General features: G+C 42.2%; 1 protein-coding gene across 15 annotated transcripts in view; it reads left to right on the top strand.

The window, feature by feature from the left end:
• Nucleotides 1-23,895, top strand: part of NRCAM (neuronal cell adhesion molecule) — a 253,025-nt gene that overhangs the window by 36,141 nt on the left and 192,989 nt on the right. For all 15 annotated transcript variants that reach the window (XM_046670446.1, XM_046670455.1, XM_046670451.1 and 12 more), the window contains exon 2: nt 16,798-16,955. The gene's annotated coding sequence lies outside the window, so the exon portion shown is untranslated. The remainder of the gene's footprint in view (nt 1-16,797; nt 16,956-23,895) is intronic.

The following is a 23,895-nucleotide window of genomic DNA, read 5'->3' as shown; positions in this document are numbered from 1 at the left end:
CTGCAAAGATTTATTTTGTGTATGTTCAGAAAGCAGAATCTCTGCAGTAATATCTCCTAAAGTAGACATTTTTGATGATTGATGGAGGAAATAAATATTGACTAAGGCCAAAGGAAGATAAGATCAATACATTTCAGGCCACTCTGTTCTTTTCCCCAGATTCCTCAGTCTTGCACAGATGTTATAAAAGTATATACCTTTTGTAGATGCAAGTGCCTGCAAATTAAAAATATCTGTATATGTATAAAATTAAAGCATTGTGTAAAAACTTAAGTATCAGACTTCCTGATTTGTTACTGAATAAGTGGAAGATGGCTCTGTCATACGTAAAAATGGAAAAGGAAGTGAAGTTCGTTCACTGGTCCCAACTTTGCCTTTCTTGACTCTTCTCTTCTCTGTGGTACTCCTGGTGGGACCTAATGCTCACTGGACGCTCCCACCCCAATCCCAAAACCTGTTCTCAAGAAGGGATCCAACTTTAATCTGTTAGCACCAAGTTAAATCATTATTTACCTGCCCTGTTTTAAGTTATCTCGAGTTTTGGCATAAAAAGTTTTTGTCTCATCCAGAAGAATTTTCGGTGTTGACATGGGAGTGGAGACATGTAACCTTCTTGGGGGGAAAAGGATGTCTTTGAAATGAGACGAGAGCCCCTCGTTGAGCTCTCACTTCTTTATGTCTCAGGCACATCTGATTTGTCAGGATCGTATTTAAATATATATCTCAGAAATACCCTTCCAAAATCACAGAAAGAGAGATTGAATGCTGAGTGAGCCTAGATGGGGAGAGCAACATTTGATAGACGTACAGTTTTATTTTATTTTATTTGGATTTTAAGCTTGAAAATCTGAAACCTCTTGCAAGTAGGTGGACAAGCAAATAGTAGGTAGAATTATGAATAATGTAATCATCTGTCTTCCTTGACATATGTTAAGAGGAGGAGAAATATCTTAAGAGAAGGAGGAGGTACAAGAGAAAATCGTGAATGTGAGCTGGGCAAGATTACGAAGAGAAGCAGCTAATTGGAGATTATCTGAAAATAAGACGTCTGCAGTCCTCCCAGGGGAAATCAAGTGCCAGATGAGAAGCATATTGTGAGAACACAGTGACTAACATTATCTTTTAAGAACAGTTACGGGCATGACGGCGTTCTATTACTTAAAGAAAAGAAATGAACCAGTGAATTGGAGAAGGATGAAAGGAAAATCCATGTAATAAGCACTAACCAGGGTAGACACACTGCACTTTTTTTGGTGAAACTGATTAAGCATCCGTGTATCCTGGTAGTGCCTCTTTATCAAAAGGGCTGTGAGATGTTTTAGTGGTTGTGGGTAGGAAAGAATCACTCCTGAAAAACTCTCAAAGTAACTTTTAAAATTCAGAGCAGAATTTTAAAAATGATTTTTGTTTGCCGCTGAGTGGCTGGAAAGTATTTGTGTCACAATCAAAAGCCACTGTACTGATGGTCAAATAAATTTTCATACTTGATATAAGCTAGAAAAGTCTCACATGGTTCTATAAAAGTGTTCATATAAAAAGTATGAAATCATAGTAAATGTTTTTAATCAATCAAATTAAGTATTGGCTTTGATCCTAGCTTGAAATTGAGGGTGGTGACGTACTTTCTAAGTGCTTGTGTTTAGTAAGTGTTTGCGCAGGGCGAATGGATATACCAGATGTATACTAGATAAAAATCTCCCCTCCAGCCGGTGTGGTCAGGCCAAGGCAGCTTTCACTGCTCAGGCTGCGGTGCTGACCCCTTCGAGATGGAGGCCACCACTTGTCCTGTATATTACCAGACTCTTTAGTCAAACTCTCATCCTAGGAGCACACCAGCCATTGGTGTCCCCAGAGAAACTCATCTATATGTATTCTGTGAGTGGGCTTGTCTTTCTTCTCAAAATATGTGTTGGCAGTGCTTCATGGAAGCGCAGAAATCTGTTGTTTGGTGACAGACTCTCTATTTCAGAAATAAAAGTCAACAAGTCCTCTTGCGCTAGCCTTGAACTTTGGGGAAGACCAAAGAAGTGCAGATCTGTGGTACCACAGCTCTCAAGAAAGTGGGTGAGCGTACCTCTGACCGTACTCTCCCAGTTGCCTGAAAGTTGCTTCTTGTTCACAGACGTAGCTTCTATGGATGTGGCTTCCAGAAGCCCATGGTTTTATTTCTCTGCCGCAATCAGTGTGGAGCCCATTGGCCCAGTGTTAGTGACAGCAGCTTTTGGTGCTGAAAGTCTGTGGTTACAGTTCGGTGTGAGACATTGAGAATTGCCGTGCACTCTGTGTACACGTTGTTGAAAAGTCACTTTGGCTGAAGGGCTGCCATAATATCAGAAAGGTGAGCAAGGAGCAGCTGTCAGCTGGTGGTGTTTAACCAGGTACATACAGAAGTGTCACCTCTGTACCTTGTAACAGAAGAAAAAAGAAAAGAAAAGAGTCACCTGCCTCGTGCCCAGAGATTTAGGGGTTGAGGTCTGGATGTCTGAGTAAAAAGAAAAAAAATTGTATAGGTGATTGTGTCGTGAACTCTCAATTGAGTTGCTAGAATATTTACGTCCGTTACCAGAAAATTTTTTCTTTTCTCCAAAGCAGTTATCCTAGGTTGCTGTTGGCTGTTGTCTTAAAGGATCCTTAGCAGCACCAGTGTGAACTGATCAAATTGTGGGAAGCATGTTGTGTGGCAAAAACAGAGAATCACGAGGCATTCGGTCAATTACTCTTTAAGGGGAGATAGGAAACTAAAATAAATGGCCAGTGACGACAATAGCAAGACCTGAAAAGTGACTCTTCTCTGGAGGATTGTGTTGGTGATGTTGTTATTAACTGAGCGGAGGAGTTAACAGCGTGGAGCTGAAATGGGGGGGTACTGTCATAAAGCAGAGTCTCGGGAGTTCATAAAGGTGGGTGCTATTCCATAGCACGGCTAGTAAGGCTCATGACACACCTTGTTTAATTATGAATGGCAACAGTAATTAACAGGATGTGTCAACTGCTCTGCGGTGACTGAAATTTCATTCAAGGTTCCTTTCCCTTTGCTGGTTTCATTCTGCTTTGTCGGAGGAGGTCCCAGGCCTGCAACTACGTGGACCTGACATTCAGATTTCAGATCTTGAAAAGCATATTATAAAAACCCAAGCTTTTCCTTGGGGTATTAATCGCTCTGGTCAAGAAAGACTTTTTTATTGTTATTTGTTTCTTTTTCAAAGAGGTAGGCAATTAGATAGAAAATGAAAGAAAAAGATCCCTGCATAATTGCCTTCTGGCCAGAACGTGTGACCTGCTGCCATAGAAACATCTCTCTGATCAGAGAAATGACAAAGCATAGTTCTGGTAAAGCAGGTTTCTTTGCCACATGCTGAAGGTTTAATCTTTTCTTTTTTTTCTCCCTGAGGCAGTTCCATCCGGCATTGTCAACCATGTCAGTTTAGCTAGAATGTCTCAAAATATCTGTAAAATACTGATTAAAATAGACACTATGGTACCTTAAAAGAAATGTGCTGTCTTTTCTGTGTCTCTATCTTGTTCCTAGAATTGCGTTTGCAGTTTTATTTAATGCGAATATGTTATTTAAACCTCCTTGTGTGATCCTTGCTGGATAAAGATGAATATCTTGGTCACGCTGGTCTAGAGAGATGGGCTCATGTGAGCTGCTGGCCCCGTTCTGTCATGGAAGAGTCATTCTTCTGGGGTGTGAACATAAATGAACCTTCTTTGTCAGTTGCGGGATCCAAAAAGGGGCCAGAAGACTCCGTGCCAGGAAGATCAGTTTCTTCTCCCAAACTCTCCATGCTGATGCCTCAGGTGTGAGGGAGGTTGTGGGGAGAAGCTAGAGACATTATGTGGATATTTTACTTTCCAGAGAAAGGGGAAGGGTATTTCAGCTCCTCTACGGGAATATGCAGAGTGGGGAATGTCCTTCACTCCCCAAACCCCTCTGCCCTGCCCTCAGCCCTCTGCCATGGCCTGGACTTGTCCTGGCTCCCCACTAAGCCCTTCTGCTTGGGAGAGATGGTTCTCCTTAGGGTTCTCGCCCTTTCTCCATAGCACACCGGCTGCTGCTGTCTTCAATGGGTGGCTCTTCTCCGGGGGACACCCTCCTCCCTAGCCATCGGCTGTAGGTGATACCTAATGGTTTTCCTTTTCTCTGTGAATACCTTCTGTATTTATCGTGGACCCTATACAAAGGGTCCTATAAAATAGTTCCCCTTTTCTAAACCTCTGGCAATTTATCCCTTTATTGCATTCATTCTGGTTTCTCTCATCCTCCATTTTGTCTTTTTCACTTATTGTTACATGTGTCGATGTCTTGCCTCCCCAGATCGTAAGTTTGCTGTGGACGTTCTGTAAGGTTTCTTCTCTCTGTCCTTTGTACCCCTTCCCAGGGCTGGTCTAATATTTGGTGCAGTGTTTATGTAGATGGTAGGTGTGTCTTAGCTTGGGTTCTCTAGAAAACAGAGTCTGAGGCAAAACTTACATGGGAAGGCTCTATGAGGGGGTGCGATTCCAGAACAGCGATAGTGAGGGACTGGGGGAGCAAGACAAATATAAGATAACATGATGCCAAGCTGCCCATAGCTTCTCAAGAAAACGCAGTTAGTTGGTCTGTCACATACATTGTCTTGAAGATAGGGAGCCACTGTACCTCATGACAGACTGTCAGAGGGAGGAAAGGTGAGGATTGACCTTCCAGCTCCTTCTTGTCCCGTCTCTTGTTGGCCAAGGTCACCCCTTTGGGCTTTAAGTTCCTGTTTCCAGGCTGTGTTACCCAGCCCCTCTGGTCAGCCTGTGGGGAGCGAGATCTGCTACGCCACAGCCTGGTGCTTCATGGGAATGTGGAAGTGGTGGGCAGAGCCAGAGCCCCCATAATACCAGTGAAGGTGGACCAGGTACCAGAGCTGCCGTGGCTCCTGCACAGGGCTCGTCACAGACGCCGAGCCAGCACCATCACCCTTGGGGGACTCAGACACCTGGTGGTGTTGGGAGACAAGGTGGCAGTGGGTGCAGAGACTTTACCTGGAGTAAGCAGCCTGAGGAACAGTGTAGGGGGGAGGGCAGAAAAATCTGGAAAAGCACATAAATTGGGTCCAGTACAGCACCCAACACATAGATATTCATCAAATAACTAAATATAATGTGTTTAATAAATCTTTATTTGCTTCTGTTGGTTAATGGCCTCCTCTGTTTCTGCCTTACTGGTATTATTGGGAGATACAAAGGGAGATTTAAGAGTCAACACAAACTAAATGCCTAAGTGTTGAGGGATCAGAGTAGAGGAAGGATTAAAATGTGTGAGATCAAGGGAATTAATCAAAGAAGCCTTCCAGGAGGAGGTGAGTTTTGAGTTGTCTTTTGAAGGCTAATGTAATGGTAAGGATTTATAAAGAGGAAGGAGTTGTCTGCAAAGATGTCTTGGAATCTTAGAATCTGAGCAAAATGCCAGGTTTGGGGGTAGATTTTAGACATCTGCTGTGATAGTGTAACTTCATAATTTTTCTAAAAATGTAACAACAATCTAGAAAATTGCTATTTATCCTTTGGCTTATACTCCAAACTTTGGCAAAACCCAAAAGTTCTTTTTTTGCTTTTGAGATTGGAAAACTTGAAGTTGATGGTAGCTAGTATTAACAAAGAGGTGGAGAAACATTCTTATACCTTCTTATAAGTGTGTAAATAATTACAGCCTTTTTTGGAGATCAATTGATAATTTTTTTAATCGAAATTTGAAATACAAATAAATTATTGACCCAGAAATCACATTTTTTTGAAATTTATATATGCATAAATATATTTACAAGATTATTCATTGCAGTTTTATTTCTAACCGTGAAAATAGGTTCAAATAAGATACCTCTCAAGAGTGGAATGGATAAGCAAACTAGGGCAGGCCCATCATGTTAGATGTCTGTTAAAAGATGTAGGCCTATTTATACTGGTGTGGAAGGATCTCAAGACACGTCGTTACGTTGAAAATTCGAGTTGTAAGAGCATGTATGGTATGAGACCAGTCATAGAAGAAACGACAAAGCAAAACTAGAAAAACAAAATCCCCCCTAAGGACTGGGACATGAAAAGACTTTCTCTTTTTACTCTTTTTGCTTCTGCGTGTAAAACTTTGTCTAAATTTAAGGGAGGAAAAGCTCTCAAAGCTATCATCCTTTAAATAAGAGTCAAAGATCATCTCCCAGAAAGGGTCAGAGGAACTTTTCACGTTAATGCTTAAGAATTAAAAAAGAAAAAAAAGGAAAGATAATTGGGACAGAAGCCATAGGTAGTTCTGTACCAATGGCATTTCACAGAACACTTAGGATGAGGAATTCTTTTTACGAATTGAAGAAAAACAAATGGCAACTGATTAAAGAAGGCCTTTTATAGGCTGAAGTAGTAGAAAGTTGGACAAGAGTATAAAAAATTAGAATACAATAATTCAATTCATTGTGGAAGGAAAGATTTTTTTTTTTTAAGTAGAGTAACACTGAAGGCAGAATAAAAATTTGATTTTACTGTGCAGATTGACAGGTTTTATGTGGGCAATATGGAAGATTTTATACAGACTTTGAGGTTCTAAGGATGCCATTGCAAATGTGGCATTTTTCTTTTCTTGCTCTAACTGAAACGCTGACCCCAGGTAGAACTAGAGTGGAAAAAAAAATCAGTTTCGAAGATCGGAGGACCCCTTTCTTCACATCCCCGATAGGGGTTCCGACACCTAGCCCCTCCTTCCGCACTTGCTGTGACAGGGGCCTTGCCTCCCACCAGGTGGCCTGTTCTGTGCTTGCAAGTTCCTAGTGCTCCATTGAAGTAAAATCTACCCGGGAGAAGGTTTACCTCTAATACACGTTAGAAGGAGCTTTAACATTGATCAAGGCCCAGTCCCCGCCAGAGACCAATTAAGTCCCTGAGAATGGGGCCCCGAGCATCAGCAGGTTTCTGCAGGCGCCCCAAGGAGATCCTGTGCCCTGAGAACTGGCAGCCACTAGGCTCCTGGAAACCCATCGGACTTTTACCGCGTGCTCTCAGGTTTCACCTTCATCTCTTCTCCAGGAAAATTACCCTCCAGTCTTCATCTGAAATGGCTTGTAATGTTTTAAAGGACTGTGTGAGAAATATCAGTTTATACTGAAATCACTGTAACAGCGCTTTTCTTTATAAGAAATTTGGTGAAATACAGTTGGAGCGACAAGAATCATCTTACAAGGAAACAGACCAAAATTGAATCATGGGATATTTGGTATACACTCGTGGGCTTATATTTTTGTCTCTATACTTCAGTGAAGTTTGTTAACTTGAAATTCAAGGTCTACTCAGTTGATACGGCTTTGGGAGTTTTGTGAGTCAGAAATCAGGTTCTTGCGAGTCTGCCTCTGTTTTTTAATGTCTCAGCGTTCTGCCTTTTGTAATGATTTAAAAACCAACCCAGGGCAGTGGCAGAAATAAACCAAAGGTGGGACACATACCTGGCTTAAGTGGGAAATCAATCAACCAAAGACAGCTTTTTAAAAAGAAAGATATAATAGGTAAAATAGAAAGCTTTTGGTTTTGAGTTTACTAGGGAGAGCTAGAAATTATGATGTAGATGGTGTTAGAATCTAGGTTTCCTCCAAAAGCTTATGCATATTATTTTATACAGCAAGTGAAGGCAAACATAGCCTTGTGTTCACGGTTTCTATGGGACGGGAGGATTGTTTTTGTCTGGGGCAATTTTGTTAAAGTTGAATTTCTGACCACTGAAATGAGGGACCATCACAGGTCTCTCGTAAGGTGATGTTCGAACACCTAGAACAATGTGGGAGGGGGGTTAAGGCATTGTTCCCCACCCCTCAAACAAAGCTAGGTTCCTGGACCCCTGTGTTGGGCATCGGTCTGAAGCTGGGGTGACCTGGTCCTCAGTCATGGTGCCTGGCGACTGGGGTGACCTGAGAGAGGCCATTGGGTGAGAATGGAGTTGAAGAGTGACCAGGCATGCATCTAAGAGGCCCTGCCGAGAGGCCAGCAGTGGGTGTCCGGCAGATGGAGACTTCTGGGGAGGAAGTGTCTTGAGGAGCCCCAGGTTTTAGTAGGAATGTAGCTGCCACAGGCTGTTAGTAGGAGGGAGCTGTGAAAAGCATTGGGCTGGTTATCGAGAGTAAGTTGCACGTCGGTCTTACTTTTGTTCCTGTAAGGGATATAAAATATTTCATCCATTTCTATTGGGGAAAATACAAGCAGAGTATTGCATCATTTTAGCTGAAGTGGTCATAGTGGTGAGCAGTCTGGAAATCTTACCTTTTCCCAGTTTGCATGTCTCTTAATAGTCTGCACCGTCGACTCTGACCTTTCTCTTGAATTCCTGCCTGGCGTTATTGCATTCATTCCTTCTCTGACTAGAAGGACCGTGTTCCACTGGGGTGGTCTGCTGTCTGTCACCCGCCTTTTGCATCTGGCCAGGGGTTGCACAACCTGCTTTGCCACAAGCAACTCTCAGGACATGTCACAGCTCTCGTTCCCCAACCCAGAGTGCTTAATTTACCTGATTTCCCCTTGCCGTGCAGTGCTGTATGGAGGCTGAGGCGACAAGGAACTGACAAGATCTGTGCCTGTGACAGCCACAGTTCTGTCCCTGCCACCACACACAGTCATCCCAGTTAACTTGGGGAGACCGTTCTTTCTGAAGGAGGGTCGGTTCCACTTCTTTTCTTCTAATGCCTTTCAGAGAGTGCTTAGCCTTGGTGAGTAATGAAACTCTATGCCCCGTGGCCCCTTTCCAGCTGGGTGCAGTTCCAGGCTGCACTCAAAGCCAACACTAATGATGTCCCAAGCTTCTTATTAATAACAGAGTAAAGACATATGTGAGCGAATATTGAATATTAATTTTCTTCAATAAGAGGGCTTGTCTAGTTTGTTATGGATGCGAAGCTGTCTTGGTATCTATGGATGGAGCACTGGCACGGAGCCTCAGCTGTCAGGCGGGATGATGGTGGCCTCTGGCCGGAAGCTGCCAATTTTCTGGGACAGCTTTTCCCACATTCTTGCTAAAAAGCCTGTGCCCAGCTCAGTGGCTTGGCAGATAGACCCAAACCTGCTGGATTTGAACTGCTCCCCTAGAGAATCCGTGATCGCTCCATGGGGCCGTAACAGGTTCATCTTTACATTTTCTGTGTTTAGTTTTTCCCAGAAAAATCAATGTCTAAACGAGTTCGTGAATTTAATCTAGTGTGAATCCACTTAAGAGAATGTTGGGCTCTTAAAAAGTATCAGTTCCAGACATGCACGTGATCCATGATCCACTTAGAATAGTGCCCAGTACACAATATTACACAAAGGCTCTTTGATTACTGAATTTGATTAATAAATTAATGAATTTGATTAATGAATTATTACAAATTATTAAAGCAACACTCTAAATTTCTTTCCTGGGTAGCACTTTTTTAAAAAGCAGATTTGTTGGGGGGCCAGCCAGGTGGTGTAGTGGTTAAGTTCGTGCACTCCACTTTGGAGACCTGGGGTTTGAAGGTTCAGATCCTGGGCACTGACCTAGCACCGCTCATCAAGCCATGCTGTGTAGGCATCCCACATAAAATATAGGAAGGTTGGCACAGGTGTTAGCTCAGGGCCAATCTTCCTCACACAAAAAAAGCAAAACTGTTATTCTTTGTACTTGAAAATGATAAAATCATTTCTTTAAAAATATTCTCTTATCAATTTCATATCGTTCATATCAATTTATCAGTTAATTTAAATTTGGGAAGATTCATTGTATGTTAGGTCAGTGGTTCTTGGCTTCGCATTAGGGATCCCACTCAAGACCAGTTAAATCAGAATCTTGGGGAAATGCTCATTTTGTATTGTTAAGTGAGAACAGCAAGTTACTAAATGAGTGCCTACTGCATAGTACCACTTTTCTTTTGAAAAAATGTGTATGCAGACATGCGTGCACACGGGAGAAATAGAACACTTGGAAGATATGTGCCAAAATGTTGAGCATTTTTATTTCTGGTGGTGAAAGAAGACATTTGGTTTTAATTTTTTCTTCTAATTTTTCTGTACTTTTCCTACTTTGAAAAATGAAAACACTTTTATCAGAAAAAATGAATGTTAAAAATCAGCTGCAAGAGTTTTCCCCAAATAAAAATAAAACCCCGTCTAAAACAATCCAGTCAAAATGAGGAACGAAAATAAAAATCATTGGCATTCCAGCTTCGAACTCGCGTGCATTACGCAGTAGGCACTTCCCTGAATGTTTCTTGAGCGATTTGAATAAATGACTGGAGCTAAACAAAATAAACAAACCCCTGCTCAAGTTGGAAGGGGTTCAGTTGCTTTTCAGAGTCATCAAAGCAAATTTGATTTGTTTATTCCATTAAACTCAAGTTCGAGGTGGCAAGGCATTTGTATTACTGGTGAAGTGTGTTGGCATTTCATTTCATTTTGACTGACTCCAACTGTTTTTTACCAAGAAGAGCGGGCAATATGCAGATAAGCAGGTTTCTGCATATGGGCTGTGGCTTTAGTTCTTGAAAATTAGTTTAACAGAAGAGATTCAGTCTGAAAGGTGTTCTCTCCAGCATGGGAGAAGACATGAGACGAGTCCACGTATGCCTTATGTTGAGGTAAAGTGGCTAAAGTACGGTGGGGACTGCCTACACCCCTATCTGTGTCCCTATGGCCAGCCCTCTGCACGGGGCCTGTCTCTATCCACGGCTTTGCCACATGCAGCTTTGTTCTCTCTCTGCCTCTCCTTATTGCAGCTGTCTTCTCAGCCTGCAAATGAGCTCAAGTCTCCTCTGGCCTGAAATCACTTCCCATCTCTCTTGCTCCCTAGAGTTTCCATTCCGTCTCTCCCCTTTCTTTCACTGCCAACGAATGTCTCAGTGAGGTTGTCAGTGTTTACTGCCTGCTCCCAGCCAGAAGGACTTTCTCCCTCCTCTGGGCTCACCAGGCACTTTGTCGGCATTTCACAGTGTCTGTGTCAGTCACACATTTCCCTGGGTGCGAGGCCAGGCGTCTTCCTGTCTTTGAAACATTTCTCTTTCTACCTCAGAATTCCTAGGAACACAGCAGGCCCCATGGGGACTCGTTTCTGGGGCTTCAGGGCATCTCTCAGTTCAAGAGTATGGAAAGGTTTGTAGAGGCTCCTGGCTTTTCTCCTGGAACATAGTGCCACTGAGTGTCCCGTGTTTTTTGATTATACGTCACATCTAACGTTAACCGTCTTTCCAACATTCGCTACAGTTTTCTCCCTCACCTGGTGTCTTCCCCTCCTACAAAATTGTTGTTTATTTGTTTGCTTATTTAATACCTTTAGCGGGGCTATAAGAGGCGTGCCATAGCCCAGAGTCAGACAGACTGGGTCAAATCCCGTCTCTGACATGGACAAGCTCTCTGACTTTGGGGGGCGTTGCTGGACTTCCCTGTGCCTCAGTAGGCCCATGTGGAGAATCGGTATAACAATGGCCACTTTATGGGATTATTGTAGGATTAAAAGAAGTACAGTCTCGGGAGCCCCTGGCCCCTATCTGGGCCATGAAAATCACTCAGTGATGCTGAAGCGCATCCTGTCTTACTGGCTCCCTCCTTTCATACCTGAAAACAAGTTCGGAATAGAGAACCTCCAGTGAGTTTGTGTGATTCAAATTGATGTCCCAGCCGACTGCCAAATCATGCTTCATGAGCCTCCCGGGCCGTCACTGTGAAATCACCAACCACCGATAGAAGGCCATGAACGCCGAGGGTCTCCTCTCTCTGCTTTGCTCAACCAGTGTGATCTGTCCAAATAATTTGAAATAACAGAAGTATGCATAGCAAGTATTAAAGCAACAGATGGTGTTCCTGTGCCAGCACCTCTCTGTGCTGCCAAGTCACTCACACATCCGCAGCCGTGATGGAGGGGCCGGGGAGGCAGCTCAGTTCTATCTTTGCTTGGAATTGCCATCTTTTTCTCATCTCTGATGCCAGTGTCTTCTCACCGGATTTGCAAGAGAAGAAAAGTCTCACTGTTCTGGAAATGCTAGAAAACGTTCCAAAACTTTCTTAGCGCTCTTCCTAGCAACAGATCCAATGACTTCTTCCACATTTCTTCTGGGTGGCACTGGTCTCATGGTGTTTGTCGCTTTCTGCCACCGCTAGCCATACCACCTTGGGCCATACGTCCACTTTCTGTGGCTCAGTTTTCTCTTTTATTAAATGGGCATAATAAAATCGCCCACGTCGTAAAGTTTTCATGAGGATCGATGTGCTAACCAGTTACAAAAGTACCTAGGATGGAATAAGCACTCAATATATGTTGCTATGTAGTCATGTTATCTATGTAAACAGAGAGTGCACCTGTGAGCTGGTGGAAGTAATGTGGACTAAGAATCACAAAACTTACCTCTGGAGTGCTGTCTTTGCCACTTACCAGCTGTGATGAATCACTGAGAAGTCACCGACCCTTACTAATGAAACTTTATTTTTGTCTGTAACATGGCGAGAAAAATACTTATTTTTCAATATTAAGTGAGAATGTTTCTGTGAAAAATAAACCACAAAATGCTGTACAATACAAGATGGTATTATTATCTCTCATCTCTCTTTGAGCAGAAGTTGCTGACTCTTAGTCGTCTTTGTGTTTCTTGTGACTCCCAGGGCAGTCCTTTGCCCCTAGAGGATCTAAACAGTAATTGTTGAATGAACAGTTTAGCAGTTCAGCACAGCTGAGACGAAAGAAGCAAGCCAAGAAGGGCTCTGAGTGTCAACAGAGATGGTCTGAAATCTACACAAATGCTTACAGGTTTTCTTTACAGACTGGCCCCTCATGTCCTCCCTCTGAAGCTTTCCAGTCTTACTTTACATAAAGTTGGCCCTGGAGGGACCAAAAGTATCCAATGAGGGGCCAGCCCCATGATGTAATGGTTAAGTTCAGCACACTTCACTTTGGCGGTCCAGGTCTGCAGGTTCATCTCCTGGGCGCAGACCCACACCACTCATCAGCCATGTTATGGCAGCGACCCACATATTAAAAAAAACGTATCCAGTTAGAGCAGTGAGGATGAGTTGCGTTGCTCCGTCCAGGCATGCTGACCACCGTGAGAAATTGCAGCTTGACAGCTAGACAGTAAGGGTGGAGACAGAAAAACTAAGAAAAGCAGACACGAGCTTTTTACAATAAAGAGAGATCTCATGAGGCTTACTGAAAGCTAAATTAGATGAAGCGGTTGAGATCTTTGGAGAACACTTTCACACTGGCAGGGGTATGCCAGATAACGTAAAATGACAGATTCTGCTAATTTCCATGATTGCCTCAGGGAAGGATGAAGCTTTCCTGGCTCTGTTTTTTGCAATATGTTTCTCAAGCATAACTTCTTGGTCTGCTGCACAGGTAATTACTCTAACTACCAAGTTCATGTTGCCAATTATCTCAGCTATGGCCTAATTTTCTCTAATGATGCTGAAACCTAATTCTTCCAGGTTTTGCAGTCTCTACCAAGTAATTGTTAAAACCTTTATCCAGGAAATGAATTGCTTGGTCCCATCAGTTTATGTAGCTAATTTATATCTTCAGGAGGATTTGCAATCGATTTGGAGAATTGGTAATTATCAATTTTAAATAATGACCTTGACACTAAAATAAATTCATTTTTATTTAACAATTTTTTCACTATTTTTTATACCACTGTTAGCTCTGTGAAATAATGTCCAATTCAGTGTTTTTATCATCGCGTAAACATTATTCTAGAGGGCATGCTTATCTAATTTGTAGATGACGAGAAGGTGAGAGGCATAAGATATTTTGGAAGGGCAGAACTGAGAAGTCGCAAGTTCTTGGCAAGTTGGAATAGTGGACTCCATTCTAAAAAGGTGAACTGTTAATGAGGTGAAAATAAAGCCTTCGCTTGGTTCTAACAAAAGTACCTACAAAAAGATAAGGGAGATATTCATTCTCAGTCTGATATGCAGCTATAAGAACGGCTGGTAAATGAGGTGCTATAATTTTAGTCCATGTGTATTGGGCCTTTGGGGCTATAGAGAACAGAGACTCACTCAGGGCACCCTAAGGAGGATACCACACAGCTACTCTGTCTGGATCTGGAAAGTGGGAGGTTACCAAGGTTGGAGGCAACTGCTAGGAATGACTCGTCTCTTATGGTCTCTCTTCTGGACTTTCTGCTGGCCTCTGCATATTCACTAGGTTCTCCTGACTCCCAGTATCCAATCCGAATCCCGGAGAGTGCTAGTTTGATTGACTTAGCTGATTATCATCTGTGGGTTGCCCTTGAGTCGGGTGCAGACCCCTGTTCCAGTCAGTGGCCTCCTCTGCTAAAACAACAGCTTATCCCTGCTCTTCTGAACAATGGGGTGGTTGGGGAAGTTTCCACTAGAATGCAAATCTGGATATGTCTCCAAAGGCTGGAATTGGGACCAATGAATGAAAGCTACAGGAAGAGAGATTCAATTCCATACAGAATTCCCTAAAAATGGAATGGGCCATAGGCAGAATAGATGGTTGGATATGATGACCTTCCAGGCCCCTTCCAATTCCCAAAATTGTATTTTTATTTTTATGATCACTCATTTCATTCTGGAAGCATCTAATGAAAACCATCTTTTTGCATTATTATTAAAATGAGCCATGAAGATAATTCTGGCACGGTAGAATTAGGTTATCGCCTAAGGTGTCAGAAACAGTAATGCTTTTGCATTAGCCTCTTAAATAAAATATATTTCCTATGTGGAATATTTGTAAATTAGATTTTATTATCGTCAATAACAATGCTATTTAAAGAAAGAAAGTAATATACATGATGTCATGGAGCAGCAAATTGCAACAAGGATACTTCTCTAAGATGATATAAGATGAGTGTAAGAATGTTTGGTAAATTTTTTCCAAATGAATTGTAAGTGATGTTCTGCAGATTCCAGTGATGACTCTTCTGATAGTTGCCTGAGCTGAAGACTCCAAAATAGTGTAATTAAATCTCACCATTCAAACTCTACTGATTTGGGTGTGTGTGTGTGTGTTGCGAAGGGAGAGTAAGAATCATTCCATAAAATGTTAATCCTCTCACAAACAACAGAACTGAGTTATTTAATCTGAGACAATCTGAAAACACCAGGAAGACTCCAGGATGCTTCCACTTCCACTTTGCAGGTGTGAGAATGCATTGTGACAAAAAAAGACAAAGCAGATAAGGGCCGAGTGGCGTTGCCTCCAGCTGCCTCTTAACTAACTGCGTTCCCTTGAGGAAATACATAGTTAGGAGAGAGACTAGCTTTGTTAAAATTCCAGTTCCACTGTTTTGGAGACAAGATTAAGCTCTCTTGGCTTCAGTTTCCTCATTTATAAATTGGGGGTAATAACAGTACTTAGGTCAGAGGATTCTTGTGAGGAGTGACACTTTTCTTAGCACGGTGTCTAGCTCATACAAAGTGCTCAGCAATTTAGCTACTAGGGTTATTTTTTATCTTTATTATTCCTTAAGGGGCGGAAACCCTGAGGTTATGCTGTCCTGTGCCCAGAGAGTCAGTGGCATCAGTCCCTAGTCAACAGTGTGGCTCCATGTCTTCGTATCATCCCCAGCCCAGCCTGAAATGGAGCTGCGTCTGGCCCCAGCTCAAGATCTGACTTTGTTCTCCCCGCAAGACTTGATTCCATCCTGGTGTTGGTACTATGCTTGGATGTTGCATAAATCACTGTACCTCTCTAAGCCTCGGTTCCCTCCTCTCGAAAATTGGGGATCTACTTAATTTTGTAGGGTTTTAAAATTTTGGATGCTATTAATTTAAATTGTATTTGTTTTAAAACAAACTTGAGTTATCAGGTGCAAAATATGTAGAGAAGACGGAATGTTAGAGCTGGATGAGTCATCGAAGAACATACTTGACCTTCTCTTTGGAAAAATTGCCTATGCGTGGGCTCCATCCCTTTGAGATTCTGATTTAATTGGTCAGAGATTTATTTGGCCTGGTTGGGGCCAAGCCATCAATATTCTGTAAAAGCTCTCCCAGGGGTGCTCATGTGCCCACAAGGTTGAGAAGCTAGCAAGCCCAAGGTCAGACTGTCAGTAAGGGAGGCAGGTCTAAAACGCCCAGCTCCTGCTGTTGTCACTACAGACTGACCCCAAGTTCTGGTTGAAAACAGGTTTTCTGAACAATCCTTTCTGTGATTTGTACCCTTTCTCATAAAAGTGAGGTGTTAAATAAACACCCCTGTTAGTTGGTTTCCGTTTAATTCAGGTTTCCTTCTCTGTAGTTCTGTCCTGACCTTGTGCTTGTTTTCTTACAATGATGTGTTCAGCAACCTCTTTATCCCCGGATGCCTTCTCTTCTCACCGCCTTCAAAGCTCCCTCTAAAATGTAATTGCGTTGCTGAGTTCCTCTCCGACACCATCAACCTTGATCAAATACTTAGTTCTTGATTGTTTGTTCTTTGCATTCTGTGTTAGATTCTTCCCAGCCGTGGCCTGCGTTGATGGGATTGTAAAGCTCCGTGTATTCCCATGAACTATTAAAGTAGAATAAGATTAAGTGCCTTTTTTCCTCTTTGATTTGTGTACACAGTGGTTTCCTACTATTTAAGAGTCAGTCAGTCTTCTATCCTGTACCAAAATGTAATTGGAATTATGTTACCTTTTCTCATTACCTGTTGCCATTAAATGGCTTAAAGTTTCTTAGACGTTGATGTGGTGAAGTACAGTAATGCTTGGTTAAAATTAATTGCGGAATTTAATATGTAGTAAGTTCCCCTTATGCATTTTAGTCGGCCAGTAGAATGAAATCTCAGCTTAATAGAATTCACCCACCCAAAACACCTGACACCGTTCTGTGTTTTTCTTTCCTTTTCAGGAATCTTTTTGATCTTCTTCCTCAGCATCCCCCCGACTCCTGTTTGCTGAAGACTTTGCCAAAGCTGCTCTCAGCTGTTGGCATCCCGCTGAGAAAAGGACGGCTTCAGAAATCAGGGAAACTTTCTGAAAATTCCCGGCCCAGTGGATTTTCTGGAGGTGAGAGTGAATCCATTCTCTCTCTGTCTTTAGAAATCTGAATTACCTTCTGTGTCTTCCAAAATCTGCTTCTTGGACAAGAGTGAATAGGGGAATAGGTTATTGAAAATTCTCTATAAAGAATTGAGTTTTTCTTTTTCAGGAGAATTTTTTAGTAGCGACAAAGGAAATCTATTGGCTATTTTGACCAAATAGGAATTTATTTGAAGTTGTAGCTCTGATCTATGAAGACTTATTTGAACACACACACGTACACTCTAAAAAAATCAATAACATTTCTCTTCTCGGAGAAATTTCTTATACATTTAGGGTCTCTATCAGCCTTCATGTCTGCCCTACCCTGCCTTCTAGAATTGTTTTAAGGATCAAACAATATAATTTCTGTGAAAGCACTTTGTAAACCAAGAAGTATTATTTGCGTAAGAAAAACAAGTACTATTTCCAAGCATTTATAATCCTCCAAAATACTCTCATACCCTCCAATCTGTTTTCCTCTGTAGTTTGATTCATTTTTAATTCGATTCCATGAACTTTGCTAGGATCTCAGGAAGCAAAGGTTATTGGCAAGTCCTTACATTCAAGGAATGTCTGTCAATTGCAGGAGACAGACACAGCCATATATATGATCAACTCCAACATGGTAAAAGTATAGTGAGAGTGCATCAAGGAATGGAAACGGCATTGAATGCAGTGTGGGGCCAGAGGACTGTGTGTGTAAAAGCAGGCTTTCTGGAGGAGGTGACCCCCGAAAGGACCCTTGAAGGATGAATAGGAGTTAGCTTGATAAAGAGCAGGTTGGGTGGAGGAGGGCATTGCAGGCAGGAGCAGGAGGTAGGGCTGTGAAACCCACATGTGGAAATAATAAGTTGTTCAGGATTGTTGAACCATAGGTATGGGTCGTGTGTGTGTGTTGTAAGCACTGGGGGGTTTTAGGCTGGCAGTCATTGGCATTTTAGGTGTGTTATCCTGGAGAAAGTCTAGTAAAAGAGCTGGAGGTGAGCGAGATTGAAGGAAGGAAGATTCGTTTTATAATGATCTGGGGAAGAGATGAGGGAGCTAGAATTAGGGTAGAAACAGTGAGGAACAGAGAGAGAGAAATTTGAAAGAGCTAGAATATGTTGGATTTAGTGACAGTTTGGGCATTGGCAGTGAGAAAATGTCAGGACTTGGGATTCTTAGGTTTCTGATTGGGGTGACAGAGAGCGTGATGATGCCATAGAGGGAATTTAGTGGGGAAGCGGACTTATTCTTGGGGAGGAAAGGACTTTGAGGTATATATGGGACATCTAGGTAGAAATGCCCACCAGCTGGAAATGTAATTGTGGAGGTTAGGGGAGAGTTCAGGGCTAGAAACATTTATTTGGCAGTTACAGGCAATCGTTAAAAATCTGTCTTAAAATATAAATTTGATTTTGTACTGAAGCCTTCAGTATTATTCATTCATATACTTAAAACACAACTCACCACATTCTCAGTTTCCATTTTATTTTAACATTACCTACCATTTCATTTGTATCTGTAACTTGTCGGTCTTATTTTTGAAAGGCATAATAAATTAGGATTTTTCCTAGGGAAAAATGTGGTGACTTTTTTAGTTTGATGAAAGGAAATTTAAACCAGTATTTAAAAAACAATATAGGGGCCAGCCCCTTGGCCTAGTGGTTAAGTTTGGCGCTCTCCTCTTTGGCAGCTGGGGGTCGGTTCCTGCGTGTGGACCGGCACCACTGGTTGGCAGCCATGCTGTGGCAGAGACCTACATACAAAATAGAGGAAGATTGGCACAGATGTTAGCTCAGGGTGAATCTTCCTCAGGGAAAAAAAAAAATGTAAACCCTAAAATTTAGGAGAATTACAAACCAGTGCCACTCTCCATTTTAATTCACTGTAGTTACATAAATTATTTAAGAAAGGGGCTTTCCTTTGGAAAGTATAGGTTTTTTTCCTGTATAAATCATGGTTTCGTGTCAACTTCTCACTGTCATTGCCCTGCCCAGGATTTGAGCTTGGCTTATGGGGGACTGAGCAGGATCTTTCTCACATTCTTCAGTGGGGTGGTGCCAGGGTCCCTCCCTTGGGGTCTTCCCAGCATCAGCCCAGTTCGTCATGCAGGGAGCCTGTTCTAACAGAGGCTGCACTGTTTCAGATCAGTCTACCCGAGCTAGACTTTTGAAATACATTACTCAGAGCCTTCTTTGAGGGAATGTCACGGGTAAAAATTTTAAATTCAAATAGTGCTTACAATAGTACGATTTTGAGTGAATTTTATTTGATTATATGGCCTTAATTAGCTTCCTGACTTTTTTCCTTAAGACCTGTTGGAAAGTTACGGACGGCTCCCTTTTTACTCTTTCTAGTCCAGTTCACTACTGTCTTCCCAGAAATTTTAAAGATCAGCTAATCTATCGCTTTCATTTTTCTATGTGAGAAAATTAATTTGAAGCAAAATTAAGTAACTTATTTAATGCTAACAGCTGGAGCCAGAGCCCTGGTCTGGTCTGTCGAAACGCATTCTGCCCTTTTCCACGGCTTCGTTTTTTTCTCTTATTCCAAATCTTTATTGAAATGCAAAGTTTTCTGTGTGTCATAAAACAGGAAGTTGAATTAAGTAAATCAGTTCACACTGCTGGCATGTGCTTTAGACTTTAGACTCTTGGTATATATGCCAGACCATGTGCCATATATGCCACATATATGGCATGTGCTTTGGTTAATCTCTCTACATTCAACAAACAGATTTTGCCTTAATACTTTAGACTCTGATTAACGTTTTATTATTTTTAATTTTTAGAATTTTAACTTTTTTAACATGGATTTGGTTTTTGGCATCCTCTGTTTCTCTGTATCAGTTCTACTACTAAAGTGAAGGATTGGAAGAGAATCAAAACCACCTGTGTTTAAATTCCAGTTAAAAAAGGATAGTCATCTTGGGGTTGGCCCAATGGCGCAGCAGTTAAGTTTGCATGTTCCACTTTGGTGGCCTGGGGTTCACCAGTGCGGACATGGCACCACTTTTCAAGCGATGCTGTGGCAGGCATCCCACATATAAAGTAGAGGAAGATGGGCACGGATGTTAGCTCAGGTCCAATCTTCCTCATCAAAAAGAGGAGGATTGGTGGCTAATGTTAGCTCCGGGCTAATCTTCCTCAAAAGAAAATGACAGTCATCTCAACATGCATCATCTAGCCAATTTCCCCCTAGTCAGTACTTTCAGTAACAATGTATTAGGCACTAAACAATGCAAGTGCTGGCCGCACAACCCAGTTTCCTGAAACATCCTATTTTTTTTTCCAGTTTTATTTCCCCTTCTTAAATAAAAGACAACTTTCATACGTAAAAAAAAGATACTCATCAATTATTTTAAAACCAACACTTTTAAGCACAAGATATTTCTCATTTGGTCAAATATGTTGGAATACCCACTGAATTTTATGTATAGAAAATGAATTTCTGGAAATGCTGAGTTGGTGTAACTTAGAATGACGGCACGTGCATGCGAGTTGTAGGTGGTCTCAAGCACAATGAATTGTTCTCTGAAGCTCACAGAATGGTCAGTCATTGCTGTGAAACCAGTGGGCTGTAAATCGTCAGGGTGCGTGTACAAAGCATGATTCACTCATCCCGAAAGCGGCCAGCGACAAAAGAAGTCTCCACTCGTTTATGTGCAGGACACAAAAAATATGTCTGCCTGTTTTGTTCTCTCTCTTTTTCTGCCTCTTTCTGTCTCTGTCTGTCTCTGCGTCTCTTTTTCTGTCTCGCTCATATTCTCTGTGTGATAGACATTCTAAAATGATGTCTCCAAAACATGAGGCCCTGGAGAGTGTGTGTTTCTGGAACTGGCGGTGGAAACAGTCTGTCCTGGATGTGGGAAGCAGGTGAACGAACCCCCTTCGTTTGTTAAGGGGTGGGGACTGTGAAGGTGTTGTCTGACAGGCTTGCCCCCTGCGTGGCTTGGCTGCATTGGGCACAAGGATGACATGGAGAGGGATGGACAGATATGGAAGCTGTTGCAGGCAGTGAACACAAGACAGTATGGTGGCTGGGAAAAGGCAAATCAGCTTTCACCACCGTAGTTTGGCTTGGTGCTAGGGTCTTCTGACCTGTCTTACTGTGGGCGGGGTACAGAATGCAACAGTTTGGGGTGTCTGCTTTCTGCTCGCATTCCAGGGTGAATGTTGCAAGTACCTTTGTGCAAACAAAGCCATGGATAGAGTTTCTGTTAGTTTTGGAGTTGCCACTGAAAAGTACTTAGAGTTTGAAACAATGTTCAAGACTCCCCTCCTTGTGCACTGTGGTTAGACCCCAGAATTCCTGTGGAGGAGGGTTGTTTGGGAGAAAACTCTTATTAGAAAAAGTAGAAGCCAGAGGTGAGTTGCCAGGGTGACACTTTTCAATGGGCAGTCTTCCAGCAGGCTCAAATCATATTTAACAGTAAAATGTGTTACCTATGCCCTTCTGTCATGTGGGATTTTAAAAAGAAAGGGGAGAGGAAACGCTGAGCTGCCAACTTTTGATACAAATTCAATCCCACGGTAGCGGTCATAGACTGCCTCAGCAGTTTGTGGGCCCTTTTGGTGGAGGACAATGACAACGGATTTCTAATCAGATAATGTCCTGCTACATTTGAATTTTTACTCTCCACTGCCTTTTGTTGTCTGAGTACTTTTGAAATTATTCTTGATTCAGGTTTATTATTAACTTTTTGAACTCCAGCTTCTGCACGGATATCTTGCTGCTCGTGTTAAAATGAGAATGGTGACTAGAGAATGTATTTTTGTGTTTGTTAATAGACTAGCAGGGCTGCTTAATATGAATTAATGACTTTTCACATTTCCACATAATATGAGCTGGATTCATTATCCCCCAGGGATCTATTTCAAATTCCTACCCTAATAAACCATTCTTGCTAGTTGTTGGCTTTCTAGCTTTCTCAAAGCTCCTACATAATGGATAAATAGGTAACAATAAATAATAAATAATTTTTATTTTCCACTTTAAAAACATTTTAGTTTGTTCTCATTATACAATGGAAAATGAAACAACTTGCTTTTCGTGATCAGTAGTCTAAGTATTTGTGCTGTTTCTTTAAGGCAAGAACCATCCTGAGGCAATTATGTCTTTTTAATACGGTTTAGAGAATAAAACCTTGGATGAAAGATTGAGGTTAAAAAAATTGTTGAGGATGCAGAACTACTTATAGGGTTCATTCATCCTTGGTAACATCTTTCATTTACAGGACATGTATTTTGTCATTGACAGAACTATACAAACATGACAGTATCCACTCGGGTAATAATTATCTGTTACCAGTACTTCAAATTATTCTCTCTTCTCTTTCCTCTCTTTGCTATCAAAGTTTTCGTGTTTTGTTTAGAGTTGTCATGTTAGTGTGTGTATCACACGGAGAATGTGACACAGAAAAGGGACAGAGCCAGAGAGAAAAAGGGAGACAGAAAGAGGCGAAGAGAGAGAGACATAGAGGCAAGAGGTAGATAGTCCTCACTTCCTGCACAGAAAACAAAGCGGGGCTGGGCCGGTGGCACAGTGGTTAAGTGCGCACGTTCTGCTTGGGTGGCCCAGGGTTCTCCAGTTCGGATCCCAGGTGTGGACATGGCACCACTTGGCAAGCCATGCTGTGGTAGGTGTCCCACATGTAAAGTAGAGGAAGATGGGCACGGATGTTAACTCAGGGCCAGTCTTCCTCAGCAAAAAGAGGAGGCTTGGCAGCAGATGTTAGGGCTAATCTTCCTCAAAAAAAAAAAAGAAAGAAAACAAAGCAGTATTTATAGTTCCTTTCCCCCCTCAATTTGATTTCTTTGGCATTAAAGCTACATGGTTTCTGTAAATTACAAATCCATAAACAGGTACACAGAACCAGATGCTCAGTTGGAGATCAGACAACAGAGTCACTGTAGTTGAGCTGTGACATGCCACCTAGATTCTTGCCTGCTTCAGAACTGAGGCACGCTTTCCCCAGCTTCTGGGAGTGTTGACAGCTAAGAACTCACAGCTGGGTCCCTCCTTGTTGATTGCCCTCAGCCTTTAGCTAGAGTGTCTCACTCAAGGTTATACCACCCACCCAGGGCAGCAGTGTACATTCAATGACTGGTTGAAATGGGGACACAAAGGCCCTTTCTCCAATTCAGGACAACTCTGCAGGACCTGTAGGGTTGGCTGGGGCTTTTGTTGTGGCTGCACCCCAGCCCAGCTTCTCCACTGCCTTGTCCCACTTTGTTCACTCTCCCAAACATGCTGAGCCCAAGGGCCCTCACAAGTAAGATTCCTGCGTGGAAATCCTCATCTCAGAGTCTGGCTCTAGGGAACCTGACCTACAGCAGCCACCACACATGGACCATGCCATGAGTGCGTGTATGAGTCTGTGATCGTGCATCTTTATGCACTGTGCTTAGGTCCTGGCTCTGGAATCATAATCCAGATCTCTGACAATCTAGCCCAGGCTCCTGTGAAAAATGGGGATGACAATACCTGCTTCTTAGACGTGTTGCCAGGATTTGGTAGCAAAGTATTCAGTGCCTGGCCCACAGGAAATATTCATCAAATTATAGCGTTTATTGTAATTACCTACAAATAATCCATAGATAGTGCACTCGATCTGCCCAATGGGTTATAATAGAGAATGTATTTTAACGTCATTTTTATCATAACATTTATTTTAGTAGAATGTGGAGGTTAGTACAAGATGCTTCAGCTGCAAATTTCAATAATTCCTCTACCATTGTTAGTCCCCTTTTATAATGTGTGGGGAGAAATTGGGCAGGGTTCCAAAGGGAACCTAAAGTGGTTAAAGAGATGAAAAGAAAGTCCTATGAGTAGAAGTTAAAGGATCTGGAATTGGTTGAGATTGGAAGATAGAGGCATAACTTGCCTTCCCTCTTCAAGTAAGTGGAGGGCCTTCGTGAGGGGGGTGCTGGATATGTTGTGT

The sequence above is a fragment of the Equus quagga genome, chromosome 8, assembly GCF_021613505.1.
Source record: "Equus quagga isolate Etosha38 chromosome 8, UCLA_HA_Equagga_1.0, whole genome shotgun sequence".
In the NCBI taxonomy this organism is placed as follows: Eukaryota; Metazoa; Chordata; class Mammalia; order Perissodactyla; family Equidae; genus Equus; species Equus quagga.
This window is presented reverse-complemented; position numbering and strand designations above follow the sequence as displayed.